At 38.2% G+C, this 17,416-nt stretch overlaps 1 pseudogene; it reads right to left on the reverse strand.

The window, feature by feature from the left end:
* Positions 1-16,144: 16,144 nt before the first annotated feature.
* Positions 16,145-16,315, reverse strand: LOC118631328 (annotated as a pseudogene).
* Between the last annotated feature and the right edge of the window lie 1,101 nt (positions 16,316-17,416).

A 17,416-nucleotide genomic window follows, 5' to 3' on the forward strand; every position in this document is an offset into this window, starting at 1 on the left:
TGGTGTTTTCTGTATTTAGGTTGTCCTAAATTATTGCTGGCCAAGTTTTAAGAAAATAAGAATTTGTACAGATTGTAGGTTTTCTGAGTTTAAAAAGACATGTTCTGTCCCTTGTTCTGTATATGTTTATGCTGCTACAACTAAATCATCAAAATAAAGACCAAACTCTAAGAACTAATACTGTATGAAAGTGAAATAAACATGTTTACTACTAATTGATATTTGATACAATCCAATATGAAGGAATTGTTGGTACAGGATAAATAACACATATCCTGAGCAGATGAACTCAATTTAAGAGATGAAAGTTTGATTTGGACACATTACCTATGAACATGGGTTTTAAAACAAATCTAAAGCCTTAACTTAGAGTTTTATTGTGTTTTATAATCATCATTGTCTTTATGTTTAAATATCTGTTTAAGCCCTGGCCGGTTTGGCTCAGCGGTTAGAGCGTCGGCCTGCAGTACAGAGAGACCCGGGTTCGGTTCCCGCTAAGGGCACGTACCTCGGTTGCAGTTTGTCCCCGGCCCTGGTTGGTCGTGCGGGTGGCAACCACTCGATGTGTCCCTTCACATCGATGTTTCTCTCTCTCTCTCTTCCTCTCTCTCCCTCCTGCTGTGTCTGAACAAAAAATGCAAAAATATCCTCGGGTGAGGATAAAAAAATAAATAAATAAATAAATAAATAAATATCTGTTTAAGTCTACTTAATAAAGGAAAAATATATGTTTGCATATGGGGTTTGTAAATATAAATTCAGTAAACAATGGCTTTTAAAAGGATAGTGTTTGTTGCCCTGGCCAGTTTAGCTCAGCGGTTAGAGCATCGACCTGTGGACCGAAGGGTTTCGGGTTTGATTCCCAGTGAAGGGCACGTAACTAGGTTACAGGTTCAATCCCCGGCCCTGATGGAAGTCATGCGGGAGGTAACCAATCAATGTGTCTCTCACATGGATGTTTCTATCTCTCTCTCTCTTCCTACCTCCCTCCCATTCACTCTAAAAATCAATGGAAAAATATCCTTGGATGAGGACTAACTAACTAACTAACTTAATAGATAATGCTTGTTAATCTAGCCAATAGAATTCGTTTCAGAAGAACTGAGATTGTAATAGTTTTTTATTTACAAATAAGAACTGCTTCCCCTCAGAACTTCAGTTACTTTAATTATTCTAAGATTGTTTGCAAAAACGAAAATTCAAGGGGTTCTATTTCCAGAATGGCAGCATGAAGTGATTCATGGATCTGTTCCACAGCAAAATAATCATAAGTGGTAAAAATTTCCAAAAAATAACCCAAAACATTTAAAGTCTTTGCATATTGTCCTATGTCAAAAAGGAATATTTATGCAAATAAATCTATTAAATTTCAGTGTGAGTAGCAAGAATCTGTGGCAGTTGAACCACAACCTGCTCCCTCTCTTCTCTCCTCAGCTTGATGGAAGATCCACTCCAGGCAGATCTGGCCAAAAGGACAGGGCTTTCTTTCCCCTTAGTTCATAGTCAAGGGATACATTGTATCACCAGGATATGCCACCAGCATTTTTCAACTCCTCCATCTCTTATTGCAGAGGCTAAGTTCCTGGTGTGTGTGGCCCAGAAATTGAAGAATCGCTTCCGCTACCCAGAAATGAAAGAACCTTTAATAAATAGAAAGACATCCCACAGTTATGGATCAGAAGACTCAATATTTTTAACAGGTCAATCTTCCTCAAATTGATATACAGATTTAATACAATTCCTATAAAAACCCCAGCTTGATTCATTGCAGAAACTGACAAACTGATCCCAAAATTCATATGGAAATTCAAAGGACCCAGAATAGCAAATAAAAAAAAAACCTTGAAAAAGAATAATGAAGTTGGATGACTTACATTTTCCAATTTCAGAATTAACTACAGAGCTATTATGTGTTACTGGAATAAAGATAGATATATGGTGGGCAAAGTGGGAGAAATGGAGGACATCTGTAAGAGTCAACAATGCAAAAATAAACATTTGGATCAATGGAATATAATTGAGAGTTCAGAAATAAAGCCTCACATTTATGGTCAGTTGATTTTCAACACAAGTTCTAAGACAGTTCAATAGAGGAAAATAGTCTTTTCAGCAAATGGTGTTAGGATAGCTGGATAGCCACATACAGAAGAATATTCATTCCCTACCACATATGATATACAAAAACTAACTCAAATTGGATCTAAGACCTAAGTATAAGAGCTATAATTATAAAACTCAGAAGAAAATATAGACAAATCTTTGAGAGCTTAAATTAGGCAATGGTTTCTTAACTATGACATTGAAATCACAAACAACAAAAGATAAAATAGATAAAGGGACTTGTATCTAGAATATATAAAGAACTAGGCATGCTGCCCAGCCAGTGTGGCTTGGTTGAGCGTTGACCCATGCACCAAGAGGTTGCTGGTTCGATTCCCGGTCGAGGCACATGCCCAGGTTGTGGGCCTGATCCCCAGTCAGGGGCACACAGAAGGTGGCCAATCAATGTTCTCTCTCATCGATGTTTCTACCTCTCTCTTCCTTTCCCATCCTCTCTCTAAAATCAATTAAAAAATAATAATAAAAATAAAAAAAGAACTAGGCATGTTCTCCCTCCCAGGAGCATGCCCGTGCCGTCCCTTTTCCCTTCTTCTTCCCCCACAGGCAGACATCCCCTAAACTCTACGGGACCCCACAGGACTTTCAGCCAGGGGAGCAATGGGCGGCAGCAGCTCATCCGGGACTAACCCCCTGAAACCGTCTCCAGGGCCCCCTTTCCTCGGACTTCCCAGTGAGGTAAAACAGCCCTGCCTCAGCTCTTTTCTTTCTATAACAGTTTTAGTGAATCAAAGCAGCCTGGGCTCTGCTGTTGCCTCTTCTATGCTGAGTGCTTCCTTATTTCACTGCCCCCAGCTTTAATAAATGTACCCTCAAAATAAAAATTTTAAAAAGAACTAGTACAACTTAATAATAAAAAACCTAATGAAAACTGAGCAAAGTCACTGAATAGACAGTTTTCCAAAGAAAATCCACAAATGGCTAAGAAACTCATGAAAAGATGTCAACATCATTAGCCATCAGGCAAAAGCAAATGAAAACCACAATGAGATACCACTTCATATTTATAGAGTGTCTGTAATAAGAAGGACAGATGATAACAAGTATTGGCAAGGACATGGAACCCTCATACAGTGCTTGTGGGAATGTTAAAGGGTGCAGCCACTTTGAAAAACAGTCTGACAATTCCTTATACATAGAGTTACTGTGTGATCCAGCAATTATACTCCTAGGCATTTACTTAAGAGAAACGAGAAATAAAAATATATGTTGGCCTTGACTGGTTTTGGCTCAGTGGTTAGAGTGTTGGCCATGGATTGAAGGGTTGTAGGTTTGATGCTCAGTCCAGGGCACATACCTGGGTTGCAGGTTTGATCTCCGGTCACAGTTGGGGTCATGCGGGAGACAACCAATTGATGTGTCTCTCTCACACTGATGTTTCTCTCTCTGCCCCCCTCCCTTCTACTCTATCTAAAAATGAATGGAAAAATATCCTTGGGTAAGGATTAACAAACAAACAAACAAAAATGTAAATAAAACATATGTATAAAAACTTGTATATGCATGTTCATAATAACATTATTTATAATAGTTTAAAAATCTAAATGACTCAAATGTACATCAACTGATAAGTGGATAAACAAAATGAGTTATACTCATACAATAGAATATTATTCAGTGATACAAATAATTGAAGTAGTGCCCTGGCTGGTTTGCTAAGTGGTTAGCGTGTCAGCCTGTAGACCAATGAATCACGGGTTGGATTCCGGTCAAGGGCACGTACCTCGGTTGTGGTTTGTCCCCAGCCCTGGTCAGGGTGGTGCAGGAAGCAACCACTCGATGTGTCCCTCTCACCTCGATGTTTCTCTCTATCTCCCTCTCTCTCCTTCCCTCCCACTCTATCTGAAGATAAATGAAAAAATATCCTCAGGTGAGGATTAAAAAAACAACAAATAAATGAAGTAGTGATACATACTACAACATAGGTGAACCTTGAAAATATGCAAAGTGAAAGAAGCCAGTCACAAAGGATCACCAAATGTATGATTCCATTTATATTAAATGTCCAGAGAAGGCAAACTGTAGGGATAAAAAGTATTTTACTGGTCATCTAGGTCTGGGAGGAATTGTGGGTGATAGCTAAGCGATAGAGAGTTTCTTTGGGGGACAATAGAATATCCTAAAATTAATTGTGATGGTGGCAGTGCAACTCTGTGAATATACTAAAAAGCCATTGATTTGTACATATTAAAAGGGTAAATTGTATAGCATGCAAATTATATCTCAATAAAGCTTAAAAAAAAAAAACAATTGAGTTACAAATTTCTAAAAGGGTATTGGTGAAATGGTAATTCAAAATAATGAAGAATATAGTGATTGCGGCTAAACTTAACCTAACAGACTATGAGAAGATTTTAAAAAGAATTTAATCCTATAAGGTATTTGAACAATGAGAATATTAAAAATATTTATGAGCCTGGCCAGTGTGGCTCAGTGGATTGAGCGTCGCCCCATGGACTGATAGGTCCTGTCAATTCCCAGTCAGGGCACCTGCCCTGGTTTCAGCCTTGATTCCCAGTGAGGGGCGAGCAGGAATCAGCTGATGGATGTCTCTCTCTCACATCAATGTTTCTATCTCTCTCTCTAAAAAAAAAAATCAATAAAAATATCTAAAAAATATTATGATATTCTTCTACTTGATCATTTTCTTTCCTCCCTTTTTCTTTCTCTCACCAAATCACATTTTTATGTCTTTCTAAGTCTTATATTGATTTTAACATCCTTTTCACTTCACATAGAACTCCATGAACAAGGAACACAGAAACAAATGAAAACAGAATTATTTTATTATATATATAAATTTACATTATTACAAATTGATATAATATGAAAACGGATTCTAGTTAAAAAGAACATAATGAATTTTCATCATATGACTCTATCCTTGGAAAAAACCTATTGTGTATAAAAAAGTCAAATTCTTATTACTTTATCTTTAAATTGGTTTCTTAACGGAAACAAGGACCCCAGACAGTGAAATGAGTTAAAATAATTTTCAGACACCTATTTGTCTATTCTGTCTGAGAATTATGTAGTCGTCTCCGATTAGACCTAAAGTCTCTAAACAAATTATGTCTTTTATTTCTAAATTCTCCCTTTCACATTAGCAACTGTCACAATTCCAGACTTGTTAGCAGTTTGGCTGTGCTTTATGTAAGCTTTTTTATTTTAAGCTTATTTATTTATTATATCAGTTCCCCCTGGGTCTAATAATATTTGAGAACTTATGTACAATTTCTTTTCTAATGTATTCTAGAAACAAAAACAGATGGAAAAAACCTGATGAAACAAATGTTTTTTTCTATCTTTCAACCTTTTTTGTTTTTGTCTGTTACCGTGTCCAGTCATCCCGCTGAAGGAGAGCTCTCTCTCTGAGGTGGAGGTCGACATGAAAGGGACACATCAAGTGATTGCCAACCACACAACCCAACCAGGGCCGGGGACAAACTGCAACCGAGGTACGTGCCCTTAGCGGGAACCAAACCCGGGTCTCTCTGGACCACAGGACGACACTCTAACCGCTGAGCCAAACCAGCCAGGGCGGGTCTTTGTTATTTTGAGGCCAGGGCATCTGAGCATCAGGAACAGCTGCAGAATCTACAAGGAAGGAATGGGAAGGAAGGAAAGCAATGATGAGAAGAGCCTAGAAGGATGGAAAGCATGTTTGGCTTGGTGGGCTCCGAGAGGACAATGCTGGAAAAAGCCAGACAGGCAGCTCCTGGCACTGCGAAGGCCTGTCTCTTCACACAGGAACTGAAGCATCGACCAAGAGACAGGAAACGTACTAAAGGAAGAAAGGCAGACCCATAAAAGCTGGGGAGGGGAGTTAGAATGGTAGACAGCAGGAACAGGAAAGATTAGAAACAACTAGCCACAAAGTAGAACCCGAGGGCTACAGATGGAGAACGAGGAGCAGAGCCCCTGGTGGACACGGAAGTAAACAAGAGAGGGCAGCTTCCATGAGCCCAGCCTCTGACCGACCCAGGAAAAGAGGCAGGAGCACCAGGGAGCAGGTGGAATAGCCCTCAGCTCTGGGGAGGTTGAGAGGATGGACGGGCAGGGAGGGGGACCAGCACATACATTTGGACAGTTTTTGCACCAAAGGCCGACAACTCCACAGTTGGGTGGAGTGGAGAAAAGTAGGCGGGGGGAAGTTTTATAGAGGATTGTGACAAACTAAATTGATTATTCCAAATTCTAACATTTACAGGAAATTACAAGGCATAATAGGAAATAGAGTATAGATGAATTTAGTTAAAATGGGAGATTTGTACAGGGGAACAGTAGAAGAAAAGACTAGAGACCTGGGGTAGAGTCAGACTGTGAAAGTCGTCAGCTGTCAGAGTAAGGAACTGGCCCCAAAAAGGGGAAAGGAAGGGTTTCTTGGCAGGGGAGTAAAATGATGAACAGTGTTTTAGGGAGATAAATTTACCAACTAAAGACAGAGCAGAGGGAAAGGGAAACCAGAGGTAAGATGAATAGTTAGAAAGCAAAGGTGCTTGTAGTTCAGATGTGCATATAGGCAATTCTGCTTCTGGAAATGTATATCCTAGAGAAATAATTATGCATACAAACGTTTAACTACTAAAATGCTTATTGCAATATTGTCATAAAATATTTATAAAATGTTTCTTGAACACATCGAAGAGCTAAATCTTTGCACACAATGTTCATTATTTCCTAAAGTTCTAGCTGTAGAGTAAAAATCTCCAACCTTGCTAAAGAATATAAATCATTATGATCTTTCTTAGATCCATAATACTAAAATGACTAGCAAAGGGATAGCTATAGACTCTCTCTCTCTCTCTGCTGTATGAGCTGAAATATCAATGCCTGGCTCAAATATATTGGTATTAGAATTGAGAAGAAATTATAGTATCCTATAGATATTGGAGGCTTCCTTCATGACCAACGTCTACATTGACATGGGAGGAGGGCAGGCAGCTCAATCAGAGGAGGGTGAGAATCCTTCAGAGGGAATGTTAGGGGCAATTAGTTAAATTTTCATATCTATATCTTGTCTCCAAACTACACTATAAATTCAATGAAATTAGAGACATAACACCACCAAAATAAGAAAGAAATTGGATTTTTAAAATCTTCAAACAGAATCCCCCTCCCCCCCAATTGGGCCGTTCCTGACTCAATTCCAGTGGTCAGGTAAGCCTATGCAGCTGGCTTGTGTTCAGGTTATCTAAACCAAGACTGCTGCAGGGGTCTGGAATTACCTTGGCTACATTAAACCCACCAGAGCCCTCCTTGGGAGTGGGGATGGGGATCTATAGGTATGCCTTCAAGTCTTGTAACTACTATGTTATTTGCAAGGAGTGGATGGATTTTGGTAGAATGAGTATCTTAAAGATAAAATTGAAGCCTATGATAGCAGAATTTAAATGTCAAGATAAACTATATTGTATTGTAGTAAAAAAAAAAAAAAAAGTTGCAGACATGAAGACATGATCCCAGACACTGCTGACAATGATTTGAGAAATCTTGAAGAACAGATGAAATACCAAAGGACTAGACACATGTAGATAATGTAGTGGTGGTGAGGGGTAGGTAGGAGATCAACTTGGTCAACTAATATATCAACTTTAACTATAGGACAGTGGTTTTCAACTTTTGAGTACTAGTGAGACATTTTAAATTTCTTTTTAATTTAAATAATTTTTCAATCACAGTTTACATTCAATATTATTCTGTATTAGTTTCAGATGTACAGCAAAGTGGTTAGGAAATCATGTACTTTACAAAGTGGTCCCCCTGATGCTTCAAGCACCCACCTGGCTTTATACATACTTATATTACGACTATATTTCCTATGCTGTAATCTACATCTCTGTGACTATTCTGTAACTATCAATTTATACTGCTTAAATCCCTTTATCTTTTTCACCCAGTCCCTCCCCTTCCCTCCCCTCTCATACCTGTCAATCTGTTCTCTGTATCTGTGAGTACTAACACATCTTTAAATACTACAATTCTTTTTTTTTTTTCTATTTTCTTTATTGATTTGAGAGAGAGAGGAAGGGAAAGGGAGAGAGAGAGATAGAAACATTGATGAGAGAGAACATCAATTGGCTACCTCCTGCGTGCCCCCCACTGGGGATTTGGCCCACAACCTGGGCATGTGCCCTGACTGGGAATCGAACCAGTGACCTCCTGGCGCATGGGTCAACACTCAATCACTGAGCCACACTGGCCGGGCTAATGTATAGTTTTTTAAACAATCTCTGAAGATCCACCCAAACTTAAAGCAATATTACTTCTGAGGAAGGTGAGAGGGAACTAATATTAATGATGAGCATGCAATGGGACTTAAAATATATCTGTAATATGCGTTATTTTAGAAGAATGAATTCATGTATTACTTATATAATTAACCATTAACTAAAAAAGCAGAGAATAATAAACAGAAGCAGACTTTATCATGGAAAGAACTCAGACTTCAAATCAAACAGATTTGGGTTTAGATTCTGTGTACCTACCAGGTGTGAGACTTTAGGTAGTTGATTTTAACCTCTCTAGTCTCACTTATTTACCTGCAAAATGATGATAATAGTACCCACCTCATAGGATTGCTATAAGGATCTAATTCAATTAGATAATATATTAAAAGGGCTTAGTATAGTGGCAGAAAAAACATACTTAATAAGTAGTAAGCACAAATAATAAGTAGTATGTGCTCTGATCGGGAATCAAACCAGGACCTCTCAGTCCATGGGACCATGCTCAATCCACTGAGTCACACTGGCCAGGTGATATAACCTGTATATTAATAGACTACACTTTCAGGTTGTAAAAGTCAACACTAGAAAGTCCCTAGTAAACTCTTTTTCCTTGAGTTCCTCAAAATTTATGAAAATATCTATAATACTTAACAAAGCCTTTTTCTCCATCACTGTGATTGTTAGACCAAATTAATAAGGGAAAGTATTCCTGTCCCATAATCTTAATCAAAAAGTAAAGTAATCATATAACCTTAAAAAGGACCAAACAGCCTGGCCAGTGTGGCTCAGTGAATTGAGCGTGGTCCCATAGACTGAGAGGTTCCGGTTCGGTTCCCAGTCAGGGCACATGCATAGGTTGCGGGCTTGATCCCTAGAAACGGGTGTGCAGGAGGCAGCCATCAGTGTTTCTCTCTCATATCAATATTTCTATCTCTTTCTTAAAAATCAATGAAAAACATACAAAAAACAAAAAGAATGACCAAACAGCCCTGGTTGGTTTGGCTCAGCAGTTAGAGCATTGGCTCATGGACCAAAGTGTCATGGGTTTGATTCCCAGTCAAGGACATGTACCTGGGTTGCAGGTTTGATCCTTGGCCCTGGTTGGGGTTGTGTGGGAAGAAACCAATTGATGTGTCTCCCTCACATCGATGTTTCTCTCTCTCTCTATTCCTCTCTCCCTTCCACTCTATCTAAAAATCAATGGACAACTATTCTCAGGTGATGATTAACAAAAAAAAAAAAAGAATGACCAAACAGGTTTGAGCAGGAAGGACTATCTGTTTCTCTGAGGCAACTTTACATTCTAAGATAAAATCTTATCCAGATGTTCAAAAGGAATTTGAATTCTCTGAACTACGTGATAAATGAAGGTGTCATGTTACCAAAATTACGACAGGCCTCCAATATGAGTTAGTCCACTTTAGCATACAGTATTTAAGTTTCTTTGCCATTGGAGATGACTGATCTGTCATCAATGGCAACATTCTTTTAGGTGCCAGCACATTACATTTATAATTTACAGTGGGAATTTAATTCAACTGTAATGTGTCAATTATCTGTGTTTACCTGGACAAATATAAGTGATCACATTTCTAGATATGTTAATGTTGATTATGGGAGTGAACATGGTAAATTTTATTCTGGTAATTTAGGAGAAAAAAGGAAACAAGGGAAGGGGAAATAAGGAAGAAACAAGAGGTAAGACTATGTGTTCATCTTAATGCTCACCCTAATTAGAACATCACCAATGAAAAAAAAATGGAAACATGAATTTTAATGTTATAACTGTGATTTGTAAAATAATAATTATAATAAAAATAATACTTTTTTATAAATCAAAAGAGTAATGCATTTATTGGGGTAAAAAAACACACACGAACAGAATTGCATAAAGTGAGAAAAGTTTTAAAAAGTGTCTAAGATCACAAAGCTAAGTATTCGTAAAGTGAGGAATAGAACCCAGTTTTTCTAATTCATGGTTCAGTACGCTTTCTACTAGATTCATTATTCCATGATATAAGTATATCAATTACTAATTATTTAACTTCTCTGCACGCAGTCTACTCATCTTTAAAATAAGGGAGTTGTAACAAATCTGAAGGTGGTCATGGGCATCTGAGGGCTATTTTTATTTTACTTAAAAAATTTTTTAAAATATGTTCAATTGATTTTTTTTTAGAGAGAGAGAGATAGAACATCAATGTGCGAGAGAAACGTTGATCAGGTGCTTCCTGCACCCCCCCCCCCCCACTGGGGACCAAACCCCCAACTGGGGCATATGCCCTTGATCGGTACCTCTTAGTCCATGGGATGAGCTCAATCCACTGAGCCACACCAGCTGGGCTTATTTTTATTTTTAAAAATATTTTTATTTGTTTTTAAAAAGAGAAAGGAAGGGAGAGGGAGAGAGAAAGAGAAACATCAATGTGAAAGCGAAACATTGATTGGCTGCCTCTTGCACACCCGCTACAGGGCACTGAGTTAAAAAACTGGGCTTGTGCCCTTACAGGAAATCCAACCAGCAACATTTTGGTGCACTGGATGAGGCCCAACCAACTGAGCCACACTGGCCAGGGCCTGAGGGCTATTTTGAATATCCTGCAAAAGAACAGTGATACTATTATTTCTTTTTTTATTTTTCTATTTTTATTTTTTATCCTTACCCAAGGACATTTTTCCATTCTTTATTCAGACAGAGCGGGAGGGAGAGAGAGGAAGAGAGAGAAACATCTATGTGAAAGTGACACATAGAAACCCAACCGGGGCTGGGGACAAACTGCAACCGAAGTACATGCCCCTAGCGGGAACCGAACCCGGGTCTCTCTGGACCGCAGGCTGATGCTCTAACCTCTGAGCAAAACCGGCCAGGGCGATACTATTATTTCATAATAGTGATACTGATTATTACAGGGTGTGCCCCAAATATTATTGCAGCACATGTCAGACACAGAGAGTATGTCCTCTGCCTGGCAATAGTTCAGAGCAACAGCAAAAATTAAGCAGCAAAGTGTACTCAATGGGATCCTGCTGCAGAAAGGATTGGAAGCCACTGGACTGGATGACTATGTTGCTTTAACAGTGGCAGACAGTTAGCCCTGCTCACTCCTGTTGCTCTGTATATCTTATCCGAAAAGCCAGGACTAGGATATGAGTCAGAGGTTGAAGAGGGTTCACAGCTTCATCTGGGAGCTGTAGGTGAAGATCTCAGCTGGACTCATAAAGATCATAATATGGATAAGAAGTCATCCGGGAAGGTAGAAGAAACAGACTCTTAGGCCTATAGACCAGAGCAGGGACTGAGCTTAATCTTACTAGATTTCATTTCTATTTCCATAAACTCACATATTTTTGTTTTAGATTTGTTTCGTAGGCTTCGAGGCCTGAAACAGCTGTGACAAAAGCTCATGCTGTTCTACACTTTGCCATTGTGGGATTTGGCTATGAACATATATCCCTTTTTCATTTTCATTAGTGATTTAAATTTATTACTGTTCCCACCGGCCTTGTGTTTCTTATCTTTTCAATTGCAAATTATTAACGTGAGATTTTAATCACAATAGTGAAGTAACGAATATCTTATTTAGGTTAAAGATATATAAATTCTGAATTTAATAAAATTTTATGCATTTTATCTATAACTGAAATGATTTTTTTTATCCTTACCCAAGGGCATTTTCACATTTATTTTCAGATAGAGTGGGAGGGAGAGAGAGAGAGAAACATTGATGTGAGAGAGGCACACCAACTGGTTGCCACCCACACGACCCCAACCAGGGCCAGGGACAAACTGCAACCGAGGTCCGTGCCCCTAGCAAGAACCCAACCCGGGACTCTGGTCCGTGGGCCAGTGCTCTAACTGCTGAGCCAAACCAGCCAGAGCTTAAATGATTCTTAAATTGAAACTTTTACTGTTCTGATCTTTGTTTCAGTGATGACAGAGCACTTGGAGTTCAGGAACTTGCATTTTGAAAAAAAAAATTTTTTTTTCTTTTATTGATTTTACAAAGAAAGGAAAGGAGATGGAGAGAGAGATAGAAACATCTGTTAGTACCTCCTGCATGCCCTCCACTGGGGATCTGGCCCACAACCTGGAGCATGTGCCCCGACCAGGAATCGAACTGGCGACCTCTTGGTGCATGGGTCGACGCTCAACCCCTGAGCCACACCAGCTGGGTAAACTACGTGGTTATTTTAAAAAACCAAACAGGGGTACTGAGCCTTATCAAAAAGTCATCTATATATGGTCAAATTCTGAGAGTAATGACAGCCTCAGGCAACGACATGAATGAATTTCACATACAAAATGTTGAACAAAAGAAACAAGATGCAAGAGTATATACTATAATGATTCAATTTATATAAAGTCAAAAATTGGCAAAATTAATCTAGGATATAATTTTATTATAGTGTAGATCTATATTATCTATACCTAGTAGTGAAACTGCTAAATCATATACAGGGGTGGGCAAAAGTAGGTTTACAGTTGTTCATATGGAAATCATACAATTAATAAATAATAAGACAAGAATAAACTGCATTTCATGTACTCACAACTGTAAATCTACTTTTACCAACCCCTACATATGGTAACTGTGTTTAAAGGGACTGCCAAACTGCTTTTTGAAACAGCTGCATCATTTTACATTCCCACTAGCAATGCATAATCAATCTCCATAATCAACACTTGTTATTATCTGTCTTTTTTAATACAGCCATCCTAAATGAGTATGAAGAGAAACCTCATTGTGGTTTTCAATTTGCATTTACCTGATGACTTCTTTTCTTTTTTTTAATGTTTTATTTTATTTTTTTTATTGATTTTAGAAAGAAAGGAAGGGAGAGGGAGAGAGAGATAGAAACATCGGTGAGAGAGAACATCGATTGGCTGACTTCTACACATACCCCACTGGGGATTTGGCCCACAACCTGGGCACGTGCCCTGACCAGAGACCTCTTGGTGCATGGGTTGATGCTCAACCACTGAACCACACTGGCCGGGCAACCTGATAATTTCTTTGAAGCTAATGATGCTAAGCTTCTTCTTAAGTACTTATTGGCCATTTGTGTATTTTCTTTGGAGAAATGTCTATTCAAATCCTTTTCCCATTTTAAAATTAGATTATTTGTCTTTATATTATTGAAAATAAGAGTTCTTAATATACAAAAGATACAAGTTCATTATCAGATATGAATTTGCAGATATTTTCTCCCATTCTTTATCTTTTTACTCACTTGATATCTTTTGTAGCTCAAATATTTTTTACTTTGGTGAAGTCCAGTTTATCAGTTTTTTCTTTTTTTTGCTTGTGCTTTTGTGTCACATCTAAGAAACCACTGCCTAATACAAAGTCATGAAGATTTGCCCCCTATGTTTTCTTATAAAAGTTTTGCTCTTAAATTTACATCGTTGATTCATTTTGAGTTAATTTTTATATATGGTGAGGTAGAGGGAGAGGCATACCACAATTAAAATTGTAGCGTATATATACTTAAGTGCCCATAAGATTGTTTTTTTTTTTTTTAATTTTAAAAATTATTGAACTAACCTTGTTTCAAAACTATAATTCTTCTACTTTAAAGCAACTGCAGTGGCTAATTGGTAAAAACCTATTAGCTTTGGAAATGAGAAATTGTGGGTCAGACAAACTGTACTTGATTATTTTCTGGTCCAATCAGGCAATAATAATTGATGGCTGCTTAAACTAGTAAGTGACAAATTCATGGGGAACTCTGTAATATATCATCCAATGACACCAAAATCCACATAATAATCTTAACAACACTAAATATGAGATACCCAGACATTATGTTCCTTCAAATGTGATGCAATAAAATGTACATACTACTGCTATGTAATACTTTTGCCAAAATAATTGAACCTAAATCTAATCAAACTTCTAGATCTACCTACGGGTGTACAAAAAAATATGGAGGCTAGAGGAACAAGAAAAACAACCTTATGTAGATACAATCAATCAGTACAGAATGTGTAAAATTCTAGAGAACAAATGATACAGTTTCTTTAACAACAAAAAGGTATAAGAAAAGACAGAGGGAAGTGTTACAGGCTAAAATAGTCTCAAGAAACGTATCAACCAAATGCAAGTGTAGACCTTATTTAGATCCTGAAACAAACAAGCAGAAAAACAAAGTGAAACACGGTAAGAGGACATTTTTTAGACAATTGGGGAAAACAGCATGAACTGAGTATTTGAAAAAAATAAGAATTTATTAATTTTGTTGGCTATAAGAATGGTATTGAGATTATGTTTCTAACGTCTGTTAGAAGCACATACAGAAGAATTTAAAGGGGAGAGGGTATACTGCCTGAGATTTACTTTACAATATTCCAGCAAACAAGAGCAACAACAAAATTATGTGGAGAGAAATAGATGAAAGAAAAACAGCAGAAAAGGTGATGGCTGCTGAATTGAGGTGATGGGCTCCTGGGGTTCATTTTGCTATAATTTTATGTGTGTTTGAAATTTTCCACAATAAAAGTCAAAAATAGTAAATTGATTATTACATTAAAAAGTAATTTAAAGCTATTAAAGTATAAGACATACATAAATTCTTCAGAATTACTGGCTTTCAGTCCTGAGATGTGCTAATATACACAGGGAATCTAAAAGCAAGCAAGAGGCCCTGGCCAGTTTGGCTCAGCGGTTAGAGCGTCGGCCTGCGGTCGGGAGAGAACCGGGTTCGGTTCCCGCTAAGGGCATGTACTTCGGTTGCAGTTTGTCCCTGGCCCTGGTTGGTCATGCGGGTGGCAGCCACTCGATATGTCCCTTTCACGTCGATGTTTCCCTCTCTCCCTCCCTTCCTCTCTCTCCCTTCCACTCTATCTGTACAAAAAAAAAAATAAAAAATAAAAGCAAGCAAGAGACTAGATGAAGTCAAACGTTAGATAGTAAAACATTTCATTTAACTAATTAACTTTCATAATATTTATTCCCTTTCCCAAGCCAGGATACTAAGCCACAGATCAAAGAGCCCTTCTTTTTTTTTTTCTTTTGCCTAACAATTATACTTTTCCCAGGCTAGATCTAAATCAGGACAATAGAAATATTTACAGTATAGCAAGATCTGACTTGGTTCTGATGTCAGTACAATGTTAATTTTGTATTACCAAAAGCAAAGAATAGCCATGTAACACAGCCTGTCTATAGTACTATCAAATGCCAAAACATTATTTGTAAGTGTAACTTAAAAATTTAATTATCATGAGAAAACGATCAGACAAATCCAGAACATAAAACATTTCTACAGCCAAATGACCTGAACTCTTCAAAAAGTCAATGTCATGAAGAAAAAAGAAAGATAGGAAGACTATTCTAGATTAAGAGACTGAAGAGGCATAACAACACAAACAACATATGAACCCTGACTGACTCTCATTTCAGGAGGAAAAAGAGCTATAAACACTTTAAGAACAATTGGGGAAACATGCATATGGACTGGGTATTAGATGATATGGAATAACCGCTACTTTTTCTTAGATATGATAATGATATTATCGTTTTATAAGCAATTGCACTTAATTTTAGGATGAGCATGCTGAAGAATTTAGGAGCAAAGTGACATGATGTCAAAACACTTTCAAATGGATTAACCTGCGTCCACTAACTTAACACTGCCAATGTAAACATTTATCCTAGCAACATAAATGAGAATAAATTGGAAAATTTTAGATAATTGACTAGATAGAGGGGAACTTTTCTGGGATAAGTACAGACTTTTTGACTTAGAGGCTTTTTAAAGCAAATAACGAAATAAATGATTCAGATGTCTTCTTCCTGAGTTCTTCAGGTACAGAATAAGGTATAATATATGTGGTAACACTATCAGTTTCTAAAGTAAGTGAACTTTGGAGTGAATTAATGTTTACTCAAAACATTTCCAAGGTGCCATTGTGCTCATTAACTTAGATACTACACTTGATCTTAGCCAAAGGGCCGAGAAGCTATGTGCTCATTAACTTAGAGAATACAGATACAAATAAGTGCATTTTAAGGGAATTCAAGGAAATCATTCTTACCCAAAAATTCTGGAAAGAGTTAATTATTTTTATTATTTATTTAGATCACTAGTAGACACTGTTTTCCTTCTCAACTCAAGTATGACACATGGCTATGAATAGGGGTGTATTTTATTTTATTTTATTATTATTATTTTTTAATCCTCACCCGAGGATATTTTTCCATTCTTTGTACAGATAGAGTGGGAGGGAGAGAGAGAGAGAGAAACATCGACGTGAAGGGACACATCGAGTGGCTGCCACCCGCACGACCAACCAGGGCCGGGGACAAACTGCAACCGAAGTACATGCCCTTAGCGGGAACCGAACCCGGGTCTCTCCGGACCGCAGGTCGACGCTCTAACCGCTGAGCCAAACTGGCCAGGGCAATAGGGGTGTATTTTAATCCTCACCCGAGGACATTTTTTTGTTTGTTTTTTGTTCAGGTAGAGCAGGAGGGAGAGAGAGGAACAGAGAGAGAGAGAGAAACATCGATGTGAAAGGGACACATCGAGTGGCTGCCACCCGCACGACCGACCAGGGCCGGGGACAAACTGCAACCGAGGTACATGCCCTTAGCGGGAACCGATCCCGGGTCTCTCAGGACCGCAGGCCGACGCTCTAACCGCTGAGCCAAACCGGCCAGGGCTTTTTTTTTTTTTTTTTTTTTTTTTTTTTTAATCCTCACCCGAGGACATTTTTTTTGTTGTTTTTTGTTCAGGTAGAGCAGGAGGGAGAGAGAGGAACAGAGAGAGAGAGAGAAGGGGTGTATTTTAAAACCCATTGTATTGTCCGGCTGGTGTGGCTCAGTGGTTGAGCATCAACCCATGCATCAAGAGGTCACTGGTTGATTCCCAGTCGGGACACATGCCAGATCCCTGGTGGGGAGCGTGCAGGAGGCAGCCAGTCCATGTTCTCTCTCACCGATGTTTCTATCTCTCTCTCCCTCTCACTTTCCTTCTCTCTCTAAAATCAATAAAGGAAAAAATAAAAAATAAAAGTCACTGTATTACTCCACAATCATTAAACATACTGATTACTTTCCATACAA

The sequence above is a fragment of the Molossus molossus genome, unplaced genomic scaffold, assembly GCF_014108415.1.
Source record: "Molossus molossus isolate mMolMol1 unplaced genomic scaffold, mMolMol1.p scaffold_m16_p_15, whole genome shotgun sequence".
Classification (NCBI taxonomy): domain Eukaryota; kingdom Metazoa; phylum Chordata; class Mammalia; order Chiroptera; family Molossidae; genus Molossus; species Molossus molossus.